General features: G+C 49.0%; 16 non-coding genes across 16 annotated transcripts; 8 read left to right on the forward strand and 8 right to left on the reverse strand.

Moving 5' to 3' along the window:
- Nucleotides 1-985: 985 nt before the first annotated feature.
- On the reverse strand, nucleotides 986-1,097 carry trnal-caa (transfer RNA leucine (anticodon CAA)). Its single transcript has 2 exons — nucleotides 1,060-1,097; nucleotides 986-1,031 (listed from the first exon to the last, which is right to left on the reverse strand). It is a non-coding gene; the product is annotated as a tRNA-Leu (tRNA).
- A 144-nt stretch (nucleotides 1,098-1,241) lies between these two features.
- trnar-ccu (transfer RNA arginine (anticodon CCU)) lies at nucleotides 1,242-1,314 on the forward strand. Its single transcript has one exon. It is a non-coding gene; the product is annotated as a tRNA-Arg (tRNA).
- A 1,483-nt stretch (nucleotides 1,315-2,797) lies between these two features.
- trnal-caa (transfer RNA leucine (anticodon CAA)) lies at nucleotides 2,798-2,909 on the reverse strand. The gene is made up of 2 exons: nucleotides 2,872-2,909; nucleotides 2,798-2,843 (listed from the first exon to the last, which is right to left on the reverse strand). It is a non-coding gene; the product is annotated as a tRNA-Leu (tRNA).
- Nucleotides 2,910-3,052: 143 nt separating this feature from the next.
- trnar-ccu (transfer RNA arginine (anticodon CCU)) lies at nucleotides 3,053-3,125 on the forward strand. Its single transcript has one exon. It is a non-coding gene; the product is annotated as a tRNA-Arg (tRNA).
- Nucleotides 3,126-4,595: 1,470 nt separating this feature from the next.
- On the reverse strand, nucleotides 4,596-4,707 carry trnal-caa (transfer RNA leucine (anticodon CAA)). Its single transcript has 2 exons — nucleotides 4,670-4,707; nucleotides 4,596-4,641 (listed from the first exon to the last, which is right to left on the reverse strand). It is a non-coding gene; the product is annotated as a tRNA-Leu (tRNA).
- A 144-nt stretch (nucleotides 4,708-4,851) lies between these two features.
- trnar-ccu (transfer RNA arginine (anticodon CCU)) lies at nucleotides 4,852-4,924 on the forward strand. Its single transcript has one exon. It is a non-coding gene; the product is annotated as a tRNA-Arg (tRNA).
- A 3,741-nt stretch (nucleotides 4,925-8,665) lies between these two features.
- Nucleotides 8,666-8,777, reverse strand: trnal-caa (transfer RNA leucine (anticodon CAA)). The gene is made up of 2 exons: nucleotides 8,740-8,777; nucleotides 8,666-8,711 (listed from the first exon to the last, which is right to left on the reverse strand). It is a non-coding gene; the product is annotated as a tRNA-Leu (tRNA).
- A 142-nt stretch (nucleotides 8,778-8,919) lies between these two features.
- trnar-ccu (transfer RNA arginine (anticodon CCU)) lies at nucleotides 8,920-8,992 on the forward strand. The gene has a single exon. It is a non-coding gene; the product is annotated as a tRNA-Arg (tRNA).
- A 1,469-nt stretch (nucleotides 8,993-10,461) lies between these two features.
- Nucleotides 10,462-10,573, reverse strand: trnal-caa (transfer RNA leucine (anticodon CAA)). The gene is made up of 2 exons: nucleotides 10,536-10,573; nucleotides 10,462-10,507 (listed from the first exon to the last, which is right to left on the reverse strand). It is a non-coding gene; the product is annotated as a tRNA-Leu (tRNA).
- A 142-nt stretch (nucleotides 10,574-10,715) lies between these two features.
- trnar-ccu (transfer RNA arginine (anticodon CCU)) lies at nucleotides 10,716-10,788 on the forward strand. The gene has a single exon. It is a non-coding gene; the product is annotated as a tRNA-Arg (tRNA).
- A 1,176-nt stretch (nucleotides 10,789-11,964) lies between these two features.
- On the reverse strand, nucleotides 11,965-12,076 carry trnal-caa (transfer RNA leucine (anticodon CAA)). The gene is made up of 2 exons: nucleotides 12,039-12,076; nucleotides 11,965-12,010 (listed from the first exon to the last, which is right to left on the reverse strand). It is a non-coding gene; the product is annotated as a tRNA-Leu (tRNA).
- Nucleotides 12,077-12,218: 142 nt separating this feature from the next.
- trnar-ccu (transfer RNA arginine (anticodon CCU)) lies at nucleotides 12,219-12,291 on the forward strand. The gene has a single exon. It is a non-coding gene; the product is annotated as a tRNA-Arg (tRNA).
- Nucleotides 12,292-14,059: 1,768 nt separating this feature from the next.
- Nucleotides 14,060-14,171, reverse strand: trnaf-aaa (transfer RNA phenylalanine (anticodon AAA)). Its single transcript has 2 exons — nucleotides 14,134-14,171; nucleotides 14,060-14,105 (listed from the first exon to the last, which is right to left on the reverse strand). It is a non-coding gene; the product is annotated as a tRNA-Phe (tRNA).
- Nucleotides 14,172-14,312: 141 nt separating this feature from the next.
- trnar-ccu (transfer RNA arginine (anticodon CCU)) lies at nucleotides 14,313-14,385 on the forward strand. The gene has a single exon. It is a non-coding gene; the product is annotated as a tRNA-Arg (tRNA).
- A 1,450-nt stretch (nucleotides 14,386-15,835) lies between these two features.
- Nucleotides 15,836-15,947, reverse strand: trnal-caa (transfer RNA leucine (anticodon CAA)). Its single transcript has 2 exons — nucleotides 15,910-15,947; nucleotides 15,836-15,881 (listed from the first exon to the last, which is right to left on the reverse strand). It is a non-coding gene; the product is annotated as a tRNA-Leu (tRNA).
- Nucleotides 15,948-16,089: 142 nt separating this feature from the next.
- On the forward strand, nucleotides 16,090-16,162 carry trnar-ccu (transfer RNA arginine (anticodon CCU)). Its single transcript has one exon. It is a non-coding gene; the product is annotated as a tRNA-Arg (tRNA).
- The last annotated feature ends 8,862 nt before the right edge of the window (nucleotides 16,163-25,024 follow it).

The raw sequence follows: 25,024 nt of genomic DNA on the forward strand, positions 1-25,024 counted from the left end.
AGTTTTTCAAGACACCTGAATCCTTGGCATGATGCCAAAATTCTACATCAGTGTGGCCTTCTTAGCTAGGGACGCTAGGTGGAGTCGTGCCCTGGAGCGTGTAAGCAGAGTGGCGCAGCGGAAGCGTGCTGGGCCCATAACCCAGAGGTCGATGGATCGAAACCATCCTCTGCTAGCAGTCCTTTAGTTAAAAGCCTGCATGGCTCTGAGAAAACGCTGACAAGACATTACTTCGTTTCACCATGAGTCCTCATCTTTGGAAAGGCGGCTGTACTTTTTTTCTTAATTACAAGCCTATTCAAGACTCCTGGTGACTCATTTATGAAGCGCGCGTAGGCACAGATTTGATCGTAAAGTGTGCGTCCCCCAAAATCTACGGCAAAGTCCATATTTCTTAAAACTGTCTTTGACGTGGAAAAGTGCCTAGCGCCATGTCAGGGCCTGAGCAGGCGCACGCGCTATTGCTTGTCAGATTGCTGTAGGTATTTGGAAATATAAGCCATTTTTGCTGCTCTTAAAGGATTTAAACATTGACAGGCGCTCTTTTATATGTCAGTGGCATTAAAAAGGCATCGATTATAATTCCGCAAGTGTTCAGCTGCGCACAGTTTCAAGCTCATTTACGATTTACAGATTTAAGGTCAGAAAATGAGGCCTACGCGTGCTTTCTATTGGTACCTTCGTTTTATTAATAACAAGTGTGCGCCTTGAGAAAGGGGCCTGATCATCAATGCCATGGATGTGGCACATTTCTAGGAGAGAGTATGAAATTGGCACATTCAGATCCACCCATTGCCTACGTGATGTTAATGAAAGAATTAATTCAGAGCATGTTGTGGGAAATGAGATTCGTTCCTAGGAGAAAGTTTGAAATTGGCCCTTTCAGATGTTCCAATTGATGACAGTGCTTACATTTGAAAACTTGTTGTGAATGAGATTTGCACCAGAACTATGATAGTTTCAGCATGCCTCGCCAAAAACCTTCTGTCAGAAGTGGGATTTGAACCCACGCCTCCATTGGGAGACCAGAAACCTCACAAACTGAGAAGGTCGGACAACCTTGAGTCTGGCGCCTTAGACCACTCGGCCATTCTGACACGGCTCATACTTCCAAAAACTGATGTTACCGTGTCCAAAGTCATGTCAGTTCTCTGTTCTCCCAACATGTCATGCAATCCGTTGTAGCATGTCTGTGTTTGTTGATGTTCCAACAGAACATGGTCCATGATCGTCACCCCAAAGCCTCAGTGGCCTAATGGATAAGGCACTGGCCTCCTAAGCCAGGGATTGTGGGTTCGAGTCCCATCTGGGGTGCGCTTCAGCAGAGTGGCGCAGCGGAAGCGTGCTGGGCCCATAACCCAGAGGTAGATGGATCGAAACCATCCTCTGCTAAGAGCCCTTTTCTTGAAGGCTTGCATGGCTCTGTCTCTGAGAAAAGGCTGGCAGAATGTTATCCCGTTTTCACCATAATTGGAAAGGCAGCTGTTCTTTATTTCTTAATTGCAAGTTTATTCAAGACACCTGAATCATTGGCATGGTGCCAACAGTCTACATCAGAGTGGCCTGCTTTGCCAGGGCCTGTAGGTTGAGTCGTGTCCGGGCTGTGCTCGAGCAGAGTGGCGCAGCGGAAGCGTGCTGGGCCCATAACCCAGAGGTCGATGGATCGAAACCATCCTCTGCTAGGTGTACTTTTATTAAAAGCCTGCATGGCTCCGGCTCTGAGAAAACGCTGACAAAACATTACGTCGTTACACCACGTGTCCTCGTCATTGGAAAGGCAGCTGTACCTTATTTCTTAATTACGAGTTTTTCAAGACACCTGGATCCTTGGCATGATGCCAAAATTCTACATCAGTGTGGCCTTCTTAGCTAGGGACGCTAGGTGGAGTCGTGCACTGGAGCGTGTAAGCAGAGTGGCGCAGCGGAAGCGTGCTGGGCCCATAACCCAGAGGTCGATGGATCGAAACCATCCTCTGCTAGCAGTCCTTTAGTTAAAAGCCTGCATGGCTCTGAGAAAACGCTGACAAGACATTACTTCGTTTCACCATGAGTCCTCATCTTTGGAAAGGCGGCTGTACTTTTTTTCTTAATTACAAGCCTATTCAAGACTCCTGGTGACTCATTTATGAAGCGCGCGTAGGCACAGATTTGATCGTAAAGTGTGCGTCCCCCAAAATCTACGGCAAAGTCCATATTTCTTAAAACTGTCTTTGACGTGGAAAAGTGCCTAGCGCCATGTCAGGGCCTGAGCAGGCGCACGCGCTATTGCTTGTCAGATTGCTGTAGGTATTTGGAAATATAAGCCATTTTTGCTGCTCTTAAAGGATTTAAACATTGACAGGCGCTCTTTTATATGTCAGTGGCATTAAAAAGGCATCGATTATAATTCCGCAAGTGTTCAGCTGCGCACAGTTTCAAGCTCATTTACGATTTACAGATTTAAGGTCAGAAAATGAGGCCTACGCGTGCTTTCTATGGGTACCTTCGTTTTATTAATAACAAGTGTGCGCTTTTGAGAAAGGGGCCTGATCATCAATGCCATGGATGTGGCACATTTCTAGGAGAGAGTATGAAATTGGCACATTCAGATCCACCCATTGCCTACGTGATGTTAATGAAAGAATTAATTCAGAGCATGTTGTGGGAAATGAGATTCGTTCCTAGGAGAAAGTTTGAAATTGGCCCTTTCAGATGTTCCAATTGATGACAGTGCTTACATTTGAAAACTTGTTGTGAATGAGATTTGCACCAGAACTATGATTTGGCGAGGCAGAATCATGCCTCGCCAAAAACCTTCTGTCAGAAGTGGGATTTGAACCCACGCCTCCATTGGGAGACCAGAAACCTCACAAACTGAGAAGGTCGGACAACCTTGAGTCTGGCGCCTTAGACCGCTTGGCCATTCTGACAAGGCTCATACATCCTAAAACTGATGTTACCGTGTCCAAAGTCATGTCAGTTCTCTGTTCTCCCAACATGTCATGCAATCCATTGTAGCATGTCTGTGTTTGTTGATGTTCCAACAGAAATGGTCCATGAACGTCAGCCCAAAGCCCCAGTGGCCTAATGGATAAGGCACTGGCCTCCTAAGCCAGGGATTGTGGGTTCGAGTCCCATCTGGGGTGCGCTTCAGCAGAGTGGCGCAGCGGAAGCGTGCTGGGCCCATAACCCAGAGGTCGATGGATCGAAACCATCCTCTGCTAAGAGCCCTTTTCTTGAAGGCTTGCATGGCTCTGGCTCTGAGAAAAGGCTGGCAGAATGTTATCCCGTTTTCACCATAATTGGAAAGCCAGCTGTACTTTATTTCTTAATTGCAAGTTTATTCAAGACACCTGAATCATTGGCATGGTGCCAACAGTCTACATCAGAGTGGCCTGCTTTGCCAGGGACTGTAGGTTGAGTCGTGTCCGGGCTGTGCTCGAGCAGAGTGGCGCAGCGGAAGCGTGCTGGGCCCATAACCCAGAGGTCGATGGATCGAAACCATCCTCTGCTAGGTGTACTTTTATTAAAAGCCTGCATGGCTCTGAGAAAACGCTGACAAGACATTACGTCGTTACACCACGTGTCCTCGTCATTGGAAAGGCAGCTGTACCTTATTTCTTAATTACGAGTTTTTCAAGACACCTGAATCCTTGGCATGATGCCAAAATTCTACATCAGTGTGGCCTTCTTAGCTAGGGACGCTAGGTGGAGTCGTGCCCTGGAGCGTGTAAGCAGAGTGGTGCAGCGGAAGCATGCTGGGCCCATAACCCAGAGGTCGATGGATCGAAACCATCCTCTGCTAGCAGTCCTTTAGTTAAAAGCCTGCGTGGCTCTGAGAAAATGCTGACAAGACATTACTTCGTTTCACCATGAGTCCTCATCTTTGGAAAGGCGGCTGTACTTTTTTTCTTAATTACAAGCCTATTTAAGACTCCTGGTGACTCATTTATGAAGCGCGCGTAGGCACAGATTTGATCGTAAAGTGTGCGTCCCCCAAAATCTACGGCAAAGTCCATATTTCTTAAAACTGTCTTTGACGTGGAAAAGTGCCTAGCGCCATGTCAGGGCCTGAGCAGGCGCACGCGCTATTGCTTGTCAGATTGCTGTAGGTATTTGGAAATATAAGCCATTTTTGCTGCTCTTAAAGGATTTAAACAGTGACAGGCGCTCTTTTATATGTCAGTGGCATTAAAAAGGCATTGATTATAATTCCGCAAGTGTTCAGCTGCGCACAATTTCAAGCTCATTTACGATTTACAGATTTAAGGTCAGAAAATGAGGCCTACGCGTGCTTTCTATGGGTACCTTCGTTTTATTAATAACAAGTGTGCGCTTTTGAGAAAGGGGCCTGATCATCAATGCCATGGATGTGGCACATTTCTAGGAGAGAGTATGAAATTGGCACATTCAGATCCACCCATTGCCTACGTGATGTTAATGAAAGAATTAATTCAGAGCATGTTGTGGGAAATGAGATTCGTTCCTAGGAGAAAGTTTGAAATTGGCCCTTTCAGATGTTCTAATTGATGACAGTGCTTACATTTGAAAACTTGTTGTGAATGAGATTTGCACCAGAGCTATGATAGTTTCATCATGCCTCGCCAAAAACCTTCTGTCAGAAGTGGGATTTGAACCCACGCCTCCATTGGGAGACCAGAAACCTCACAAACTGAGAAGGTCGGACAACCTTGAGTCTGGCGCCTAAGACCGCTCGGCCATTCTGACACGGCTCATACATCCTAAAACTGATGTTACCGTGTCCAAAGTCATGTCAGTTCTCTGTTCTCACAACATGTCATGCAATCCATTGTAGCATGTCTGTGTTTGTTGATGTTCCAACAGAACATGGTCCATGATCGTCACCCCAAAGCCCCAGTGGCCTAATGGATAAGGCACTGGCCTCCTAAGCCAGGGATTGTGGGTTCGAGTCCCATCTGGGGTGCGCTTCAGCAGAGTGGCGCAGCGGAAGCGTGCTGGGCCCATAACCCAGAGGTCAATGGATCGAAACCATCCTCTGCTAAGAGCCCTTTTCTTGAAGGCTTGCATGGCTCTGGCTCTGAGAAAAGGCTGGCAGAATGTTATCCCGTTTTCACCATAATTGGAAAGCCAGCTGTACTTTATTTCTTAATTGCAAGTTTATTCAAGACACCTGAATCATTGGCATGGTGCCAACAGTCTACATCAGAGTGGCCTGCTTTGCCAGGGACTGTAGGTTGAGTCGTGTCCGGGCTGTGCTCGAGCAGAGTGGCGCAGCGGAAGCGTGCTGGGCCCATAACCCAGAGGTCGATGGATCGAAACCATCCTCTGCTAGGTGTACTTTTATTAAAAGCCTGCATGGCTCCGGCTCTGAGAAAACGCTGACAAAACATTACGTCGTTACACCACGTGTCCTCGTCATTGGAAAGGCAGCTGTACCTTATTTCTTAATTACGAGTTTTTCAAGACACCTGAATCCTTGGCATGATGCCAAAATTCTACATCAGTGTGGCCTTCTTAGCTAGGGACGCTAGGTGGAGTCGTGCCCTGGAGCGTGTAAGCAGAGTGGCGCAGCGGAAGCGTGCTGGGCCCATAACCCAGAGGTCGATGGATCGAAACCATCTTCTGCTAGGTGTACTTTTATTAAAAGCCTGCATGGCTCCGGCTCTGAGAAAACGCTGACAAAACATTACGTCGTTACACCACGTGTCCTCGTCATTGGAAAGGCAGCTGTACTTTTTTTCTTAATTACAAGCCTATTCAAGACTCCTGGTGACTCATTTATGAAGCGCGCGTAGGCACAGATTTGATCGTAAAGTGTGCGTCCCCCAAAATCTACGGCAAAGTCCATATTTCTTAAAACGGTCTTTGACGTGGAAAAGTGCCTAGCGCCATGTCAGGGGCTGAGCAGACGCACGCGCTATTGCTTGTCAGATTGCTGTAGGTATTTGGAAATATAAGCCATTTTTGCTGCTCTTAAACGATTTAAACAGTGACAGGTGCTCTTTTATATGTCAGTGGCATTAAAAAGGCATCGATTATAATTCCGCAAGTGTTCAGCTGCTCACAATTTCAAGCTCATTTACGATTTACAGATTTAAGGTCAGAAAATTAGGCCTACGCGTGCTTTCTATGGGTATCTTCGTTTTATTAATAACAAGTGTGCGCTTTTGAGAAAGGGGCCTGATCATCAATGCCATGGATGTGGCACATTTCTAGGAGAGAGTATGAAATTGGCACATTCAGATCCACCCATTGCCTACGTGATGTTAATGAAAGAATTAATTCAGAGCATGTTGTGGGAAATGAGATTCGTTCCTAGGAGAAAATTTGAAATTGGCCCTTTCAGATGTTCCAATTGCTTGGAAATGAACAGTGCTTACATTTGAAAACTTGTTGTGAATGAGATATGCACCAGAACTATGATAGTGCCAAGATAGAGTTTTTCAAGACACCTGAATCCTTGGCATGATGCCAAAATTCTACATCAGTGTGGCCTTCTTAGCTAGGGACGCTAGGTGGAGTCGTGCCCTGGAGCGTGTAAGCAGAGTGGCGCAGCGGAAGCGTGTTGGGCCCATAACCCAGAGGTCGATGGATCGAAACCATCCTCTGCTAGGTGTACTTTTATTAAAAGCCTGCATGGCTCCGGCTCTGAGAAAACGCTGACAAAACATTACGTCGTTAGACCACGTGTCCTCGTCATTGGAAAGGCAGCTGTACCTTATTTCTTAATTACGAGTTTTTCAAGACACCTGAATCCTTGGCATGATGCCAAAATTCTACATCAGTGTGGCCTTCTTAGCTAGGGACGCTAGGTGGAGTCGTGCCCTGGAGCGTGTAAGCAGAGTGGCGCTGCGGAAGCGTGCTGGGTCCATAACCCAGAGGTCGATGGATCGAAACCATCCTCTGCTAGGTGTACTTTTATTAAAAGCCTGCATGGCTCCGGCTCTGAGAAAACGCTGACAAAACATTACGTCGTTACACCACGTGTCCTCGTCATTGGAAAGGCAGCTGTACTTTTTTTCTTAATTACAAGCCTATTCAAGACTCCTGGTGACTCATTTATGAAGCGCGCGTAGGCACAGATTTGATCGTAAAGTGTGCGTCCCCCAAAATCTACGGCAAAGTCCATATTTCTTAAAACGGTCTTTGACGTGGAAAAGTGCCTAGCGCCATGTCAGGGGCTGAGCAGATGCACGCGCTATTGCTTGTCAGATTGCTGTAGGTATTTGGAAATATAAGCCATTTTTGCTGCTCTTAAACGATTTAAACAGTGACAGGTGCTCTTTTATATGTCAGTGGCATTAAAAAGGCATCGATTATAATTCCGCAAGTGTTCAGCTGCGCACAATTTCAAGCTCATTTACGATTTACAGATTTAAGGTCAGAAAATTAGGCCTACGCGTGCTTTCTATGGGTACCTTCGTTTTATTAATAACAAGTGTGCGCTTTTGAGAAAGGGGCCTGATCATCAATGCCATGGATGTGGCACATTTCTAGGAGAGAGTATGAAATTGGCACATTCAGATCCACCCATTGCCTACGTGATGTTAATGAAAGAATTAATTCAGAGCATGTTGTGGGAAATGAGATTCGTTCCTAGGAGAAAGTTTGAAATTGGCCCTTTCAGATGTTCCAATTGCTTGGAATTGAACAGTGCTTACATTTGAAAACTTGTTGTGAATGAGATATGCACCAGAACTATGATAGTGCCAAGATAGAGTTTTTCAAGACACCTGAATCCTTGGCATGATGCCAAAATTCTACATCAGTGTGGCCTTCTTAGCTAGGGACGCTAGGTGGAGTCGTGCCCTGGAGCGTGTAAGCAGAGTGGCGCAGCGGAAGCATGCTGGGCCCATAACCCAGAGGTCGATGGATCGAAACCATCCTCTGCTAGCAGTCCTTTAGTTAAAAGCCTGCGTGGCTCTGAGAAAACGCTGACAAGACATTACTTCGTTTCACCATGAGTCCTCATCTTTGGAAAGGCGGCTGTACTTTTTTTCTTAATTACAAGCCTATTCAAGACTCCTGGTGACTCATTTATGAAGCGCGCGTAGGCACAGATTTGATCGTAAAGTGTGCGTCCCCCAAAATCTACGGCAAAGTCCATATTTCTTAAAACTGTCTTTGACGTGGAAAAGTGCCTAGCGCCATGTCAGGGGCTGAGCAGACGCACGCGCTATTGCTTGTCAGATTGCTGTAGGTATTTGGAAATATAAGCCATTTTTGCTGCTCTTAAAGGATTTAAACAGTGACAGGCGCTCTTTTATATGTCAGTGGCATTAAAAAGGCATCGATTATAATTCCGCAAGTGTTCAGCTGCTCACAATTTCAAGCTCATTTACGATTTACAGATTTAAGGTCAGAAAATGAGGCCTACGCGTGCTTTCTATGGGTACCTTCGTTTTATTAATAACAAGTGTGCGCTTTTGAGAAAGGGGCCTGATCATCAATGCCATGGATGTGGCACATTTCTAGGAGAGAGTATGAAATTGGCACATTCAGATCCACCCATTGCCTACGTGATGTTAATGAAAGAATTAATTCAGAGCATGTTGTGGGAAATGAGATTCGTTCCTAGGAGAAAGTTTGAAATTGGCCCTTTCAGATGTTCCAATTGATGACAGTGCTTACATTTGAAAACTTGTTGTGAATGAGATTTGCACCAGAACTATGATAGTTTCATCATGCCTCGCCAAAAACCTTCTGTCAGAAGTGGGATTTGAACCCACGCCTCCATTGGGAGACCAGAAACCTCACAAACTGAGAAGGTCGGACAATCTTGAGTCTGGCGCCTTAGACCGCTCGGCCATTCTGACACGGCTCATACATCCTAAAACTGATGTTACCGTGTCCAAAGTCATGTCAGTTCTCTGTTCTCCCAACATGTCATGCAATCCATTGTAGCATGTCTGTTTGTTGATGTTCCAACAGAACATGGTCCATGATTGTCACCCCAAAGCCCCAGTGGCCTAATGGATAATGCACTGGCCTCCTAAGCCAGGGATTGTGGGTTCGAGTCCCATCTGGGGTGCGCTTCAGCAGAGTGGCGCAGCGGAAGCGTGCTGGGCCCATAACCCAGAGGTCGATGGATCGAAACCATCCTCTGCTAAGAGCCCTTTTCTTGAAGGCTTGCATGGCTCTGGTTCTGAGAAAAGGCTGGCAGAATGTTATCCCGTTTTCACCATAATTGGAAAGGCAGCCGTACTTTATTTATTAATTGCAAGTTTTTAAGACACCTGAATCATTGGCATGGTGCCAACAGTCTACATCAGAGTGGCCTGCTTTGCCAGGGACTGTAGGTTGAGTCGTGTCTGGGCTGTGCTCGAGCAGAGTCGCGCAGCGGAAGCGTGCTGGGCCCATAACCCAGAGGTCGATGGATCGAAACCATCCTCTGCTAGGTGTACTTTTATTAAAAGCCTGCATGGCTCTGAGAAAACGCTGACTAGACATTACGTCGTTACACCATGAGTCCTCATCTTTGGAAAGGCAGCTGAACCTTATTTCTTAAATACGAGTTTTTCAAGACACCTGAATCCTTGGCATAATGCCAAAATTCTACATCAGTGTGGCCTTCTTAGCTAGGGACGCTAGGTGGAGTCGTGCCCTGGAGCGTGTAAGCAGAGTGGCGCAGCGGAAGCATGCTGGGCCCATAACCCAGAGGTCGATGGATCGAAACCATCCTCTGCTAGCAGTCCTTTAGTTAAAAGCCTGCGTGGCTCTGAGAAAACGCTGACAAGACATTACTTCGTTTCACCATGAGTCCTCGTCTTTGGAAAGGCGGCTGTACTTTTTTTCTTAATTACAAGCCTATTCAAGACTCCTGGTTGACTCATTTATGAAGCGCGCGTAGGCACAGATTTGATCGTAAAGTGTGCGTCCCCCAAAATCTACGGCAAAGTCCATATTTCTTAAAACTGTCTTTGACGTGGAAAAGTGCCTAGCGCCATGTCAGGGGCTGAGCAGACGCACGCGCTATTGCTTGTCAGATTGCTGTAGGTATTTGGAAATATAAGCCATTTTTGCTGCTCTTAAAGGATTTAAACAGTGACAGGCGCTCTTTTATATGTCAGTGGCATTAAAAAGGCATCGATTATAATTCCGCAAGTGTTCAGCTGCTCACAATTTCAAGCTCATTTACGATTTACAGATTTAAGGTCAGAAAATGAGGCCTACGCGTGCTTTCTATGGGTACCTTCATTTTATTAATAACAAGTGTGCGCTTTTGAGAAAGGGGCCTGATCATCAATGCCATGGATGTGGCACATTTCTAGGAGAGAGTATGAAATTGGCACATTCAGATCCACCCATTGCCTACGTGATGTTAATGAAAGAATTAATTCAGAGCATGTTGTGGGAAAAGAGATTCGTTCCTAGGAGAAAGTTTGAAATTGGCCCTTTCAGATGTTCCAATTGATGACAGTGCTTACATTTGAAAACTTGTTGTGAATGAGATTTGCACCAGAACTATGATAGTTTCATCATGCCTCGCCAAAAACCTTCTGTCAGAAGTTGGATTTGAACCCACGCCTCCATTGGGAGACCAGAAACCTCACAAACTGAGAAGGTCGGAGAACCTTGAGTCTGGCGCCTTAGACCGCTCGGCCATTCTGACACGGCTCATACATCCTAAAACTGATGTTACCGTGTCCAAAGTCATGTCAGTTCTCTGTTCTCCCAGCATGTCATGCAATCCATTGTAGCATGTCTGTTTGTTGATGTTCCAACAGAACATGGTCCATGATTGTCACCCCAAAGCCCCAGTGGCCTAATGGATAAGGCACTGGCCTCCTAAGCCAGGGATTGTGGGTTCGAGTCCCATCTGGGGTGCGCTTCAGCAGAGTGGCGCAGCGGAAGCGTGCTGGGCCCATAACCCAGAGGTCGATGGATCGAAACCATCCTCTGCTAAGAGCCCTTTTCTTGAAGGCTTGCATGGCTCTGGCTCTGAGAAAATGCTGGCAGAATGTTATACCGTTTTCACCATAATTGGAAAGGCAGCTGTACCTTATTTCTTAATTACGAGTTTTTCAAGACACCTGAATCCTTGGCATGATGCCAAAATTCTACATCAGTGTGGCCTTCTTAGCTAGGGACGCTAGGTGGAGTCGTGCCCTGGAGCGTGTAAGCAGAGTGGCGCAGCGGAAGCATGCTGGGCCCATAACCCAGAGGTCGATGGATCGAAACCATCCTCTGCTAGCAGTCCTTTAGTTAAAAGCCTGCATGGCTCTGAGAAAACGCTGACAAGACATTACTTCGTTTCACCATGAGTCCTCATCTTTGGAAAGGCGGCTGTACTTTTTTTCTTAATTACAAGCCTATTCAAGACTCCTGGTGACTCATTTATGAAGCGCGCGTAGGCACAGATTTGATCGTAAAGTGTGCCCCCCCAAAATCTACGGCAAAGTCCATATTTCTTAAAACTGTCTTTGACGTGGAAAAGTGCCTAGCGCCATGTCAGGGCCTGAGCAGGCGCACGCGCTATTGCTTGTCAGATTGCTTTAGGTATTTGGAAATATAAGCCATTTTTGCTGCTCTTAAAGGATTTAAACATTGACAGGCGCTCTTTTATATGTCAGTGGAATTAAAAAGGCATCGATTATAATTCCGCAAGTGTTCAGCTGCGCACAATTTCAAGCTCATTTACGATTTACAGATTTAAGGTCAGAAAATGAGGCATACGCATGCTTTTTATGGGTACCTTCGTTTTATTAATAACAAGTGTGCGCTTTTGAGAAAGGGGCCTGATCATCAATGCCATGGATGTGGCACATTTCTAGGAGAGAGTATGAAATTGGCACATTCAGATCCACCCATTGCCTACGTGATGTTAATGAAAGAATTAATTCAGAGCATGTTGTGGGAAATGAGATTCGTTCCTAGGAGAAAGTTTGAAATTGGCCCTTTCAGATGTTCTAATTGATGACAGTGCTTACATTTGAAAACTTGTTGTGAATGAGATTTGCACGAGAACTATGATAGTTTCATCATGCCTTGCCAAAAACCTTCTGTCAGAAGTGGGATTTGAACCCACGCCTCCATTGGGAGACCAGAAACCTCACAAACTGAGAAGGTTGGACAACCTTGAGTCTGGCGCCTTAGACCGATCGGCCATTCTGACAAGGCTCATACATCCTAAAACTGATGTTACCGTGTCCAAAGTCATGTCAGTTCTCTGTTCTCCCAACATGTCATGCAATCCATTGTAGCATGTCTGTTTGTTGATGTTCCAACAGAACATGGTCCATGACTGTCATCCCACAGCCCCAGTGGCCTAATGGATAAGGCACTGGCCTCCTAAGCCAGGGATTGTGGGTTCGAGTCCCATCTGGGGTGCGCTTCAGCAGAGTGGCGCAGCGGAAGCGTGCTGGGCCCATAACCCAGAGGTCGATGGATCGAAACCATCCTCTGCTAAGAGCCCTTTTCTTGAAGGCTTGCATGGCTCTGGCTCTGAGAAAAGGCTGGCAGAATGTTATCCTGTTTTTACCATAATTGGAAAGGCAGCTGTACTTTATTTCTTAATTGCAAGTTTATTCAAGACACCTGAATCATTGGCATGGTGCCAACAGTCTACATCAGAGTGGCCTGCTTTGCCAGGGACTGTAGGTTGAGTCGTGTCCGGGCTGTGCTCGAGCAGAGTGGCGCAGCGGAAGCGTGCTGGGCCCATAACCCAGAGGTCGATGGATCGAAACCATCCTCTGCTAAGAGCCCTTTTCTTGAAGGCTTGCATGGCTCTGGCTCTGAGAAAAGGCTGGCAGAATGTTATCCCGTTTTCACCATAATTGGAAAGGCAGCTGTACTTTATTTCTTATTTGCAAGTTTATTCAAGACACCTGAATCATTGGCATGGTGCCAACAGTCTACATCAGAGTGGCCTTCTTTGCCAAAGACTGTAGGTTGAGTCGTGCCCGGGCTGTGCTCGAGCAGAGTGGCGCAGCGGAAGCGTGCTGGGCCCATAACCCAGAGGTCGATGGATCGAAACCATCCTCTGCTAGGTGTACTTTTATTAAAAGCCTGCATGGCTCCGGCTCTGAGAAAACGCTGACAAAACATTACGTCGTTACACCACGTGTCCTCGTCATTGGAAAGGCTGCTGTACCTTATTTCTTAATTACGAGTTTTTCAAGACACCTGAATCCTTGGCATGATGCCAAAATTCTACATCAGTGTGGCCTTCTTAGCTAGGGACGCTTGGTGGAGTCGTGCCCTGGAGCGTGTAAGCGGAGTGGCGCAGCGGAAGCATGCTGGGCCCATAACCCAGAGGTCGATGGATCGAAACCATCCTCTGCTAGCAGTCCTTTAGTTAAAAGCCTGCGTGGCTCTGAGAAAACGCTGACAAGACATTACTTCGTTTCACCATGAGTCCTCATCTTTGGAAAGGCGGCTGTACTTTTTTTCTTAATTACAAGCCTATTCAAGACTCCTGGTGACTCATTTATGCAGCGCGCGTAGGCACAGATTTGATCGTAAAGTGTGCGTCCCCCAAAATCTACGGCAAAGTCCATATTTCTTAAAACTGTCTTTGACGTGGAAAAGTGCCTAGCACCATGTCAGGGCCTGAGCAGGCGCACGCGCTATTGCTTGTCAGATTGCTGTAGGTATTTGGAAATATAAGCCATTTTTGCTGCTCTTAAAGGATTTAAACAGTGACAGGCGCTCTTTTATATGTCAGTGGCATTAAAAAGGCATCGATTATAATTCCGCAAGTGTTCAGCTGCGCACAATTTCAAGCTCATTTACGATTTACAGATTTAAGGTCAGAAAAAATGAGGCCTACGCGTGCTTTCTATGGGTACCTTCATTTTATTAATAACAAGTGTGCGCTTTTGAGAAAGGGGCCTGATCATCAATGCCATGGATGTGGCACATTTCTAGGAGAGAGTCTGAAATTGGCACATTCAGATCCACCCATTGCCTACGTGATGTTAATGAAAGAATTAATTCAGAGCATGTTGTGGGAAATGAGATTCGTTCCTAGGAGAACGTTTGAAATTGGCCCTTTCAGATGTTCCAATTGATGACAGTGCTTACATTTGAAAACTTGTTGTGAATGAGATTTGCACCAGAGCTATGATAGTTTCATCATGCCTTGCCAAAAACCTTCTGTCAGAAGTGGGATTTGAACCCACGCCTCCATTGGGAGACCAGAAACCTCACAAACTGAAAAGGTCGGACAACCTTTAGTCTGGCGCCTTAGAACGCTCGGCCATTCTGACGCAGCTCACACATCCTAAAACTGATGTTACCGTGTCCAAAGTCATGTCAGTTCTCTGTTCTCCCAACATGTCATGCAATCCATTGTAGCATGTCTGTTTGTTGATGTTCCAACAGAACATGGTCCATGATCGTTTTCCAAAGCCCCAGTGGCCTAATGGATAAGGCACTGGCCTCCTAAGCCAGGGATTGTGGGTTCGAGTCCCATCTGGGGTGCGCTTCAGCAGAGTGGCGCAGCGGAAGCGTGCTGGGCCCATAACCCAGAGGTCGATGGATCGAAACCATCCTCTGCTAAGAGCCCTTTTCTTGAAGGCTTGCATGGCTCTGGCTCTGAGAAAAGGCTGGCAGAATGTTATCCCGTTTTCACCATAATTGGAAAGGCAGCTGTTCTTTATTTCTTAATTGCAAGTTTATTCAAGACACCTGAATCATTGGCATGGTGCCAACAGTCTACATCAGAGTGGCCTGCTTTGCCAGGGCCTGTAGGTTGAGTCGTGTCCGGGCTGTGCTCGAGCAGAGTGGCGCAGCGGAAGCGTGCTGGGCCCATAACCCAGAGGTCGATGGATCGAAACCATCCTCTGCTAGGTGTACTTTTATTAAAAGCCTGCATGGCTCCGGCTCTGAGAAAACGCTGACAAAACATTACGTCGTTACACCACGTGTCCTCGTCATTGGAAAGGCAGCTGTACCTTATTTCTTAATTACGAGTTTTTCAAGACACCTGAATCCTTGGCATGATGCCAAAATTCTACATCAGTGTGGCCTTCTTAGCTAGGGACGCTAGGTGGAGTCGTGCCCTGGAGCGTGTAAGCAGAGTGGCGCAGCGGAAGCGTGCTGGGCCCATAACCCAAAGGGCGATGGATCGAAACCATCCTCTGCTAGCAGTACTTTAGTTAAAAGCCTGTATGGCTCTTAGAAAACGCTGAAAAGACATTACTTCGTTTCACCATGAGTTTGGAAAGGCGGCTGTACTTTTTTCTTAATTACAAGCCTATTCAAGACTCCTGGTGACTCATTTATGAAGCGCGCGTAGGCAGAGATTTGATCGTAAAGTGTGCGTCCCCCAAAATCTACGGCAAAGTCCATATTTCTTAAAACTGTCTTTGACGTGGAAAAGTGCCTAGCGCCATGTCAGGGCCTGAGCAGGCGCACGCGCTATTGCTTGTCAGATTGCTGTAGGTATTTGGAAATATAAGCCATTTTTGCTGCTCTTAAAGGATTTAAACATTGACAGGCGCTCTTTTATATGTCAGTGGCATTAAAAAGGCATCGATTATAATTCCGCAAGTGTTCAGCTGCTCACAATTTCAAGCTCATTTACGATTTACAGATTTAAGGTCAGAAAATGAGGCCTACGCGTGCTTTCTATGGGTACCTTCGTTTTATTAATAACAAGTGTGCGCTTTTGAGAAAGGGGCCTGATCATCAATGCCATGGATGTGGCACATTTCTAGGAGAGAGTATGAAATTGGCACATTCAGACCCGTGATGTTAATGAAAGAATTAATTCAGAGCATGTTGTGGGAAATGAGATTCCTAGGAGAAAGTTTGAAATTGGCCCTTTCAGATGTTCCAATTGATGACAGTGCTTACATTTGAAAACTTGTTGTGAATGAGATTTGCACCAGAACTATGATAGTTTCATCATGCCTCGCCAAAAACCTTCTGTCAGAAGTGGGACTTGAACCCACGCCTCCATTGGGAGACCAGAAACCTCACAAACTGAGAAGGTCGGCCAACCTTGAGTCTGGCGCCTTAGACCGCTCGGCCATTCTGACGCGGCTCATACATCCTAAAACTGATGTTACCGTGTCCAAAGTCATGTCAGTTCTCTGTTCTCCCAACATGTCATGCAATCCATTGTAGCATGTCTGTTTGTTGATGTTCCAACAGAACATGTTACATGATCATAACCCCAAAGCCCCAGTGGCCTAATGGATAAGGCACTGGCCTCCTAAGCCAGGGATTGTGGGTTCGAGTCCCATCTGGGGTGCGCTTCAGCAGAGTGGTGCAGCGGAAGCGATAAGAGCCCTTTTCTTGAAGGCTTGCATGGCTCTGTCTCTGAGAAAAGGCTGGCAGAATGTTATCCCGTTTTCACCATAATTGGAAAGGCAGCTGTACTTTATTTATTAATTGCAAGTTTATTCAAGACACCTGAATCATTGGCATGGTGCCAACAGTCTACATGAGAGTGGCCTGCTTTGCCAGGGACTGTAGGTTGAGGCGTGTCCGGGCTGTGCTCGAGCAGAGTGGCGCAGCGGAAGCGTGCTGGGCCCATAACCCAGAGGTCGATGGATCGAAACCATCCTCTGCTAGGTGTCACAGGTGACGTTTTGAATGAACGACGGGCGGAACCCGGCTTCCACATTTTGTATGAACGACGGGCGGAACCCGGCTTCCACATTTCGTTTCCGGGGTTTCCCCGAAGTCAAATTAAGCCTGATTGCGCGCAGGTGGGGATAATTTGCACAGCGGTCGCTGGTAGGCTGACGAGGGGAAGAGTCAGCGTATAAAAAGACCTTTGTAGACATCAAACGGTGTGCTTGTGGTGTACTTGTCTACGCTGTGTTGCTGCTTTGCAGACAGACCAGGCTGGTTGGATCGTGCTATTGGGGAAGAGAGAAGAAAAGAGACAGTCAGTTGACGAAGGAATATTGAGGAGTTTCATCAGAGAAGGAGTGAGCACAGAGCCATCAATAGTGTAGCGAATAACAGTGGTGGACAACTAAGCGTGAGTAACAGATGTGGTACTTATCTGAGCCATACTTGTACGAAGAGTTGTTTTGGTGTGTTCCTTTGTGTTTTTGAGGTCCCTGGCCCCACTGGAGAGGACAGCGTGGGTGAGCCGCGGGTTGACCGGAAGTACGGACGAAGGACCTGCTGGGAAGCACCGTTCGCCAGTAGAGCAGTGGCCCTGTGGGGAAACAGAAACACAGGTGAGCCAGGGGAGAGAAATCAACACGCCGGGCCTGTGAATACACACATCTTACTCCCATTGGCGGTCCAGTTATTGCCCAACCATCCTCTCGAGGTCGTCGTAGCCAGGTGGCAAGGGCGATTTAAAAACCACGTGAAGTTTATAAGAGTGCTGTGGGTGAGTTTCACTGATTGATGGTGTTTACGCTTGACTTGCTGTGTGTATGCTGTGCTTGTAGCGTTCAAACTGCCTAGCCTCAGACGAGTCACGAGACGACGACATCCGTTGTGGCCTGGGTCCTAAGGAGAGTGAGAATATTTAGCCCTGTGCCCGGGGTGTGTCAACGAGAGCTTCGTTCGTCCATAGAGCAGACAGTGGTGAAACCCAGTGAGTATTACCAAGAGTGTACCGTGCGGACTGTGGGTTGTAGCGGTGTGTGTACTGACCTCTCCAACAGAAACTCGTGGTGAGCGGAGCCCCGACGAAAGTTCGCCCCAACTCGTGACCCCGGTCGTGGAAGAAGGAGGGGGAGTTTGGGAAGCGTTCGGCTCCGTGTCATCGTACCCACTAGTCCCTACGACGCCCGGACAGCTTGAGTAGATGGGCGAAGGAATGCGGTGCACCAACACTGTAGCGAAAATCCACTGCCTGTACAAGTGAAGCTCTGTGTGTGTACGAAGATCCCCAGTGCTGTGAGTAACGTGACCTGTGAAGTAAACCTGTTCTGTGCTTATAGCAAATACCTACCTGTACAAGTGAAGCTCTGTGTGTGTACGAAGACCCCCAGTGCTGTGAGTAACGTGACCTGTGAAGTAAACCTGTTCTGTGCTTATAGCAAATACCTACCTGTACAAGTGAAGCTCTGTGTGTGTACGAAGATCCCCAGTGCTGTGAGTAACGTGACCTGTGAAGTAAACCTCGGAAGTAACCGACTGGAAACAAGCCTTGAAGATGGAACTCCTAAAGGATGTGCGAGACCAGATGGCCGAATTAACGAAGACCCTGGTAGGGGAGCTACGCCTAGGGCCGGGTAGGAAAGAAGAAGGCCCGCCCGCCGGGAACGGATGTACTCCGATCGAGGCCGAGGTAGGATGGGGCAACCCTGGCAGACGAGTCGGCCTAGGTTCGAGTGGGACGAGCAAGGGAGACCCATTTGCAATCGGTGTGGGACCGCAGGGCATGTGAGTAGGCAGTGCGGACCACGAAGAGCCTCCGAGGGGGGTTTTTAAGGCGACCGGCCACAGTGGGTCATGTGGTCGGCGCCCCCCAAAGTGACCCCTATAGAAGAATGGAGCCCAGGGACGAGATGATCGGGCTTAGCCCAACAGTGGAGGCCCAGGTATGTGGCACCAGAGTACGCTGTCTCGTCGACACTGGTTCCCAAGTCACCTTATTTTCAGAAAGCCTGTCCCAGGAACTATTTGGAGCCTACCCCGCGCACAAGGCTGAAGCGCCCTGGCTGACCTTGAAGGGAACCAATGGTTTAGAGATCCCCTATATCGGCTACCGACTCACAGATTTTGAATTGTATGGGGTACGAGTCCCGCAGAAGGGGGTCATCATCGTCCAGGACCACTGCCTTGGCCGTCATCGAGCCCTTCTGGGTATGAATGTTCTCTCGGAGTGCTGGGAGGAGCTATTTCGGGCTAGGCCCGTTCAGACAATACTGAGGGCCGAACGGCCAGGCTGGGAGCGAGTAGTGGCCGACTGCAGGCGAGTGCAGCTGGCTAAGAGCCGAGATGGCCGGGAAGAAGTGGGTCGAGCAGCCTGTCGATTTGCATTGTCAGTGCCAGCAGAAAGTGAAGCCATAGTGTGGGCCAGGGTGCCACAACAGCATCAAGGCCCCGAGAGCTGGGTGTTGGTCGAACCTCATGAAGACTGCACACAGGTGAGAGTGGCCCGAGGATTGACGGTGGTGCGACGAGGCAGAGTGCCGGTAAGGGTCTGTAACGAAAATCCCTACCCAGTACACTTACACAAGCACCAGCGGCTGGTGACGGTGACATCGGTCGAGGGCCATCAGGTGCGGGATAAGGAAGATGTGAGTTTCCGGCGGGTGCACCCCGCAGTAGTTGAGGTAGCGCTAACGCAAGCAGGAGGAGCGGCTAGGACGAGGGAGAGAAAGGTACCGGCCCATTTGACAGGGGACTCCTTACGAGGAGAGGACCTAAAGCAGGAACAAATAGAGGAGCTGCAGAAGCTGCTGGAGAGATGGCAACACGTGTTTTCCACCCATGATGAAGACTACGGTTGCACGACGGTAATACGGCATAGTATCCCTACGGGAGAAGCTGCACCGAGTCGGGAGCGGTATCGACCAATACCCCCCACCTTATACACCGAAGTAAGGACCCTATTACAAGGGATGCTGAAGCAGGGGATTGTGCGGGAGAGTAGCAGTCCATGGGCGGCACCTATTGTGCTTGTCCAGAAGAAGACGGGGGCTTGGAGGTTCTGTGTGGACTATAGGAGGCTGAACAACCTGACTAAGAAGGATGCGTTTCCCCTGCCTCGTATCGAAGACTCGCTGACAAGTCTAACCAAGTCTGCATGGTATTCCACCTTAGATTTGGCCAGCGGGTACTGGCAGGTACCGGTGGAGGAACGAGATCGGGAAAAGACTGCCTTTACCACGCCCTTTGGTCTTTTTGAATGGGACCGGATGCCCTTCGGTCTCTGCAATGCTCCCGCCACCTTCCAGAGACTGATGCAACGATGTTTAGGAGGTCAGTTAATGGAATCCGTACTAGTATACCTTGACGATGTGATTGTGTATTCTCCAGACTTCGAGACTCACCTGCAACACCTGGAAAAGGTGTTCCAAGAGATGGAAAGGTACGGGCTGAAATTACAGCCAGAGAAGTGCCACCTACTGCGCCGTAAGGTGCAGTTCCTGGGACACGTGGTGAGTGCAGCTGGCGTGGCCGTTGATCCCGGGAAAGTATCGGCAGTTCGGGACTGGGAGGCCCCCAGGACTGTAAGGCAAGTGAGGTCCTTTCTAGGCTTCGTGGGTTACTACCGACGATTCATCAAAGGGTTCTCTAAGATCGTCAGACCCTTGAACCAGCTGCTGGTCGGGACTGGGCGACCACGGGGACGGGGATCCCCCATGGTGGAGTGGACCTCAGAGTGTGAGACAGCCTTTAGGGTCTTGAAACAGGAACTTTTACAAGCCCCGATTCTAGCGTATGCTGATTTTTCCCAACCTTTCTTACTCTACACCGATGCCAGCAACCTGGGCCTAGGAGCGGTGCTCTCACAGAAACAAGATGGAGTGGAACGGGTGATCGCCTATGCCAGTCGGAGCCTCCACCCCGCTGAAAGAAACGACGCGAACTACAGTTCTTTCAAGCTCGAACTACTGGCGTTAAAGTGGGCCCTGAGCGAGAAATTTAAGGATTATCTCTGGGGAGCCAAGGTAACTGTGATCACTGATAATAACCCTCTGGTACACTTGCAGACGGCCCGGTTGGGAGCAGTGGAGCAGCGATGGGTGGCCCAGCTTGCCAATTACGACTATCAGCTGCAGTACCGTCTGGGGCGGGAGCACACCAACGCAGATGCCCTTTCCCGGCTGCCGGCAAGGGCAGACTCGAAGAGCCCGGCCCCACTTAAAGAAGGACACGAAGAGGAAGGACTGATGGTTGGAATAGTGGAGGCGCCTGGAAGCCGACAGGAGGCAGCGCCCGCAAGTTGGGGATGGGACCCCCAGCGTTGGAAGGCTAGGCAGCAAGAGGACCAGGAGCTGCGGGATCTGGGTGAGTGGCTTCAGCAGGCCCGGCGACCAACCTCCGCCGAGAGACAAGCACAGACAGAGGTGGGTCGTAAAATACTGGGACAGTGGGAGAGATTGACATTGCGAGAAGGTGTGTTGTGCAGGACTATCCGGGACCCGGGGACGGATGAAGAGGTCAGACAGATTGTGGTGCCGACCAGTCTAGTCCGGACACTCCTGGAGGCCTACCATGACCAGATGGGGCATCAGGGGCAAGAGCGTACCACGTCACTACTACGCCGACACTTTTATTGGCCAGGGATGGAGGATTCGGTGAGTACGTTCATTAAAGCATGTCCCCGATGTACTCTGTTCAAATCTCGGCAGGAACCACGAGCACCGATGGTACCCATCCATGCAAAGTCCCCCCTCCATATTGTAGCAATGGATTATCTGACCCTGAGTCGTCCGAAGGACCGATCTCAGAACATCTTGGTCGTGACGGACTTGTTCACCAAGTACGCCTGGGCTATCCCTACCCTCGACCAGACCGCAAGTACTACGGCCACCGCACTGTGGAGGGCGGTCTTCCAGTCGTTTGGGTGCCCTGAGTTCCTGCACTCAGACCAGGGCCCAAACTTCGAGTCCCGTATAATACGGGAACTGTGCCAGTTATATGGGTGTGTGAAGACCCACACGACCTCGTACCATCCCCAAGGGAATGGGGGATGTGAGCGGTTTAACCAGACGTTGTTGAACCTGTTGGGAACGCTGGATCAGAGACGCCAGGACGATTGGGTGAGTGCCTTACCGAACTTATTACAAGCTTACAACAATAGCATCCACAGCACGACGGGGTATGCCCCCACGTATTTAATGTTCGGTAGACACATTCGCCTGCCCACAGATCTCCTATTGGGTACACCGGGAGAAGAGCAAGAAGGGAACGTGACCGAGTGGGTAGGACGACACCACCACCGCCTCCACTTCGCATATGAACAGGTCAATAAGAAGATCCAGGCGGCGGGAGATAAGAACAAGAGGTTATACGACAGGACGGCACGGCACGCCCCCATGCTTCCTGGGGAAAGGGTGCTGGTCCGAGATAATCGGCGGTTAGGCGGAGGCAAGCTGAGTGATCGGTGGGAGGCGAGACCATATATTGTGCAACAGCAGCAGAGACCGGGGCAGCCGGTATATACGATCCGACCAGAAGGGAAGCCCGGACCAGATCGGGTGGTCCATCGGAACATGATTCGCCCCTGTCCAAACTATCCCCCGCTAGTCACAGAGGTGGCTCCAGAGACTGCTGCCCCCTGGTACGGAGGGTGGGTCATCTTTCCAAGAGGCCCGGCGGAGGGGCCGGCCCGAGTGGCCCCAAGGGAGCCTGAGAACTTACCTGTCGTAGTGGATCCAGCGAACGACGTAGCCCCAGAGGCTCCAGGAGAGCCGGACAACTTACCTGCCGAAGGAGCCCCAGAGGCCCCAGGAGAGCCGGATGATTTACCTGCGGAAGAAGCCCCAGAGCCCCTACCACAACGCCCCCAGCGGGAAACCCGGGGGCGGCCGCCCATCCGATATGGAGAGTGGGTCACAGGAAGCGGTTCTAGGGACTAGAACCATTTCGGCGGGGGAGGATGTCACAGGTGACGTTTTGAATGAACGACGGGCGGAACCCGGCTTCCACATTTTGTATGAACGACGGGCGGAACCTGGCTTCCACATTTCGTTTCCGGGGTCTCCCCGAAGTCAAATTAAGCCTGATTGCGCGCAGGTGGGGATAATTTGCACAGCGGTCGCTGGTAGGCTGACGAGGGGAAGAGTCAGCGTATAAAAAGACCTTTGTAGACATCAAACGGTGTGCTTGCTGCTTTGCAGACAGACCAGGCTGGTTGGATCGTGCTATTGGGGAAGAGAGAAGAAAAGAGACAGTCAGTTGACGAAGGAATATTGAGGAGTTTCATCAGAGAAGGAGTGAGCACAGAGCCATCAATAGTGTAGCGAATAACAGTGGTGGACAACTAAGCGTGAGTAACAGATGTGGTACTTATCTGAGCCATACTTGTACGAAGAGTTGTTTGGTGTGTTCCTTTGTGTTTTTGAGGTCCCTGGCCCCACTGGAGAGGACAGCGTGGGTGAGCCGCGGGTTGACCGGAAGTACGGACGAAGGACCTGCTGGGAAGCACCGTTCGCCAGTAGAGCAGTGGCCCTGTGGGGAAACAGAAACACAGGTGAGCCAGGGGAGAGAAATCAACACGCCGGGCCTGTGAATACACACATCTTACTCCCATTGGCGATCCAGTTATTGCCCAACCATCCTCTCGAGGTCGTCGTAGCCAGGTGGCAAGGGCGATTTAAAAACCACGTGAAGTTTATAAGAGTGTTGTGGGTGAGTTTCACTGATTGATGGTGTTTACGCTTGACTTGCTGTGTGTATGCTGTGCTTGTAGCGTTCAAACTGCCTAGCCTCAGACGAGTCACGAGACGACGACATCCGTTGTGGCCTGGGTCCTAAGGAGAGTTAGAATATTTAGCCCTGTGCCCGGGGTGTGTCAACGAGAGCTTCGTTCGTCCATAGAGCAGACAGTGGTGAAACCCAGTGAGTATTACCAAGAGTGTACTGTGCGGACTGTGGGTTGTAGCGGTGTGTGTACTGACCTCTCCAACAGAAACTCGTGGTGAGCGGAGCCCCGACGAAAGTTCGCCCCAACTCGTGACCCCGGTCGTGGAAGAAGGAGGGGGAGTTTGGGAAGCGTTCGGCTCCGTGTCATCGTACCCACTAGTCCCTACGACGCCCGGACAGCTTGAGTAGATGGGCGAAGGAATGCGGTGCACCAACACTGTAGCGAAAATCCACTGCCTGTACAAGTGAAGCTCTGTGTGTGTACGAAGATCCCCAGTGCTGTGAGTAACGTGACCTGTGAAGTAAACCTGTTCTGTGCTTATAGCAAATACCTACCTGTACAAGTGAAGCTCTGTGTGTGTACGAAGACCCCCAGTGCTGTGAGTAACGTGACCTGTGAAGTAAACCTGTTCTGTGCTTATAGCAAATACCTACCTGTACAAGTGAAGCTCTGTGTGTGTACGAAGATCCCCAGTGCTATGAGTAACGTGACCTGTGAAGTAAACCTGTTCTGTGCTTATAGCAAATACCTACCTGTACAAGTGAAGCTCTGTGTGTGTACGAAGATCCCCAGTGCTGTGAGTAACGTGACCTGTGAAGTAAACCTGTTCTGTGCTTATAGCAAATACCTACCTGTACAAGTGAAGCTCTGTGTGTGTACGAAGATCCCCAGTGCTGTGAGTAACGTGACCTGTAAAGTAAACCTGTTCTGTGCTTATAGCAAATACCTACCTGTACAAGTGAAGCTCTGTGTGTGAACGAAAATCCCCAGTGCTGTGAGTAACGTGACCTGTGAAGTTAACCTGTTCTGTGCTTAGAGCAATTACCTACCTGTACCTGTGATGTCCTGTGGACACGAAGATCCCCCAGCGCTGTGAGTAACATAACCTGTGAAGTAAAACTGTTCTGTGCTCCCAGCAGATACCTACCTGTCCAAGTGAACCCCTGCGTGGAGGAAGGGCCTTCAGCACCGGGGATAGCGAAACCTGTGGAGTAAACTTGACCTGCGTGCAAACCCTTACTTACCTGTTCTGCCGAAGGTCTCGGGTGGACGAACAGCGTTTGGCATCAAAGTACCTTATCTTTCTGACTTTTGTTTGATTCTGCCTCCAGGAGAAGCGGAGCGCGCCACGGATTGTTGGGCCAGAGCCCCTACGGAGCCCCTGTCCCCAGTCTTTCCCTCAAGTGGCCCTGGAGGCGAAAAAGAGACACATTAGTTTTAAATTGCCCTTCCCCCTTTCCCCCCTCTCCTTTTAAATATTTAATAAAGTTTATTTTAATTATAGTATACTCGTCTGTCTGGTCATTGGGGTGGTCTTGGGAAACTCCTCGAGGTGGAAGAGTTGAGAGGGGTGTGACCCTTAGCATAGTTGGGTCCGCCCTCGGGGTGTGACATAGGTGTACTTTTATTAAAAGCCTGCATGGCGGGGGGCGGTGCTAATGACGGAGTAAGACGTGTCTTTAAAAGCTCCTCGAGCCAAATCCGTTAAAAACTATTTTTCAAGAGCCAACAACTATGTAAAATATATGTTTTTGAAACGCACTTAACTTTAAAACACTACAATTTCTAATTCGATTGGATATCTCAACATGAGCAAAC

This window comes from Paramisgurnus dabryanus, chromosome 6 (assembly GCF_030506205.2).
Source record: "Paramisgurnus dabryanus chromosome 6, PD_genome_1.1, whole genome shotgun sequence".
Lineage (NCBI taxonomy): Eukaryota > Metazoa > Chordata > Actinopteri > Cypriniformes > Cobitidae > Paramisgurnus > Paramisgurnus dabryanus.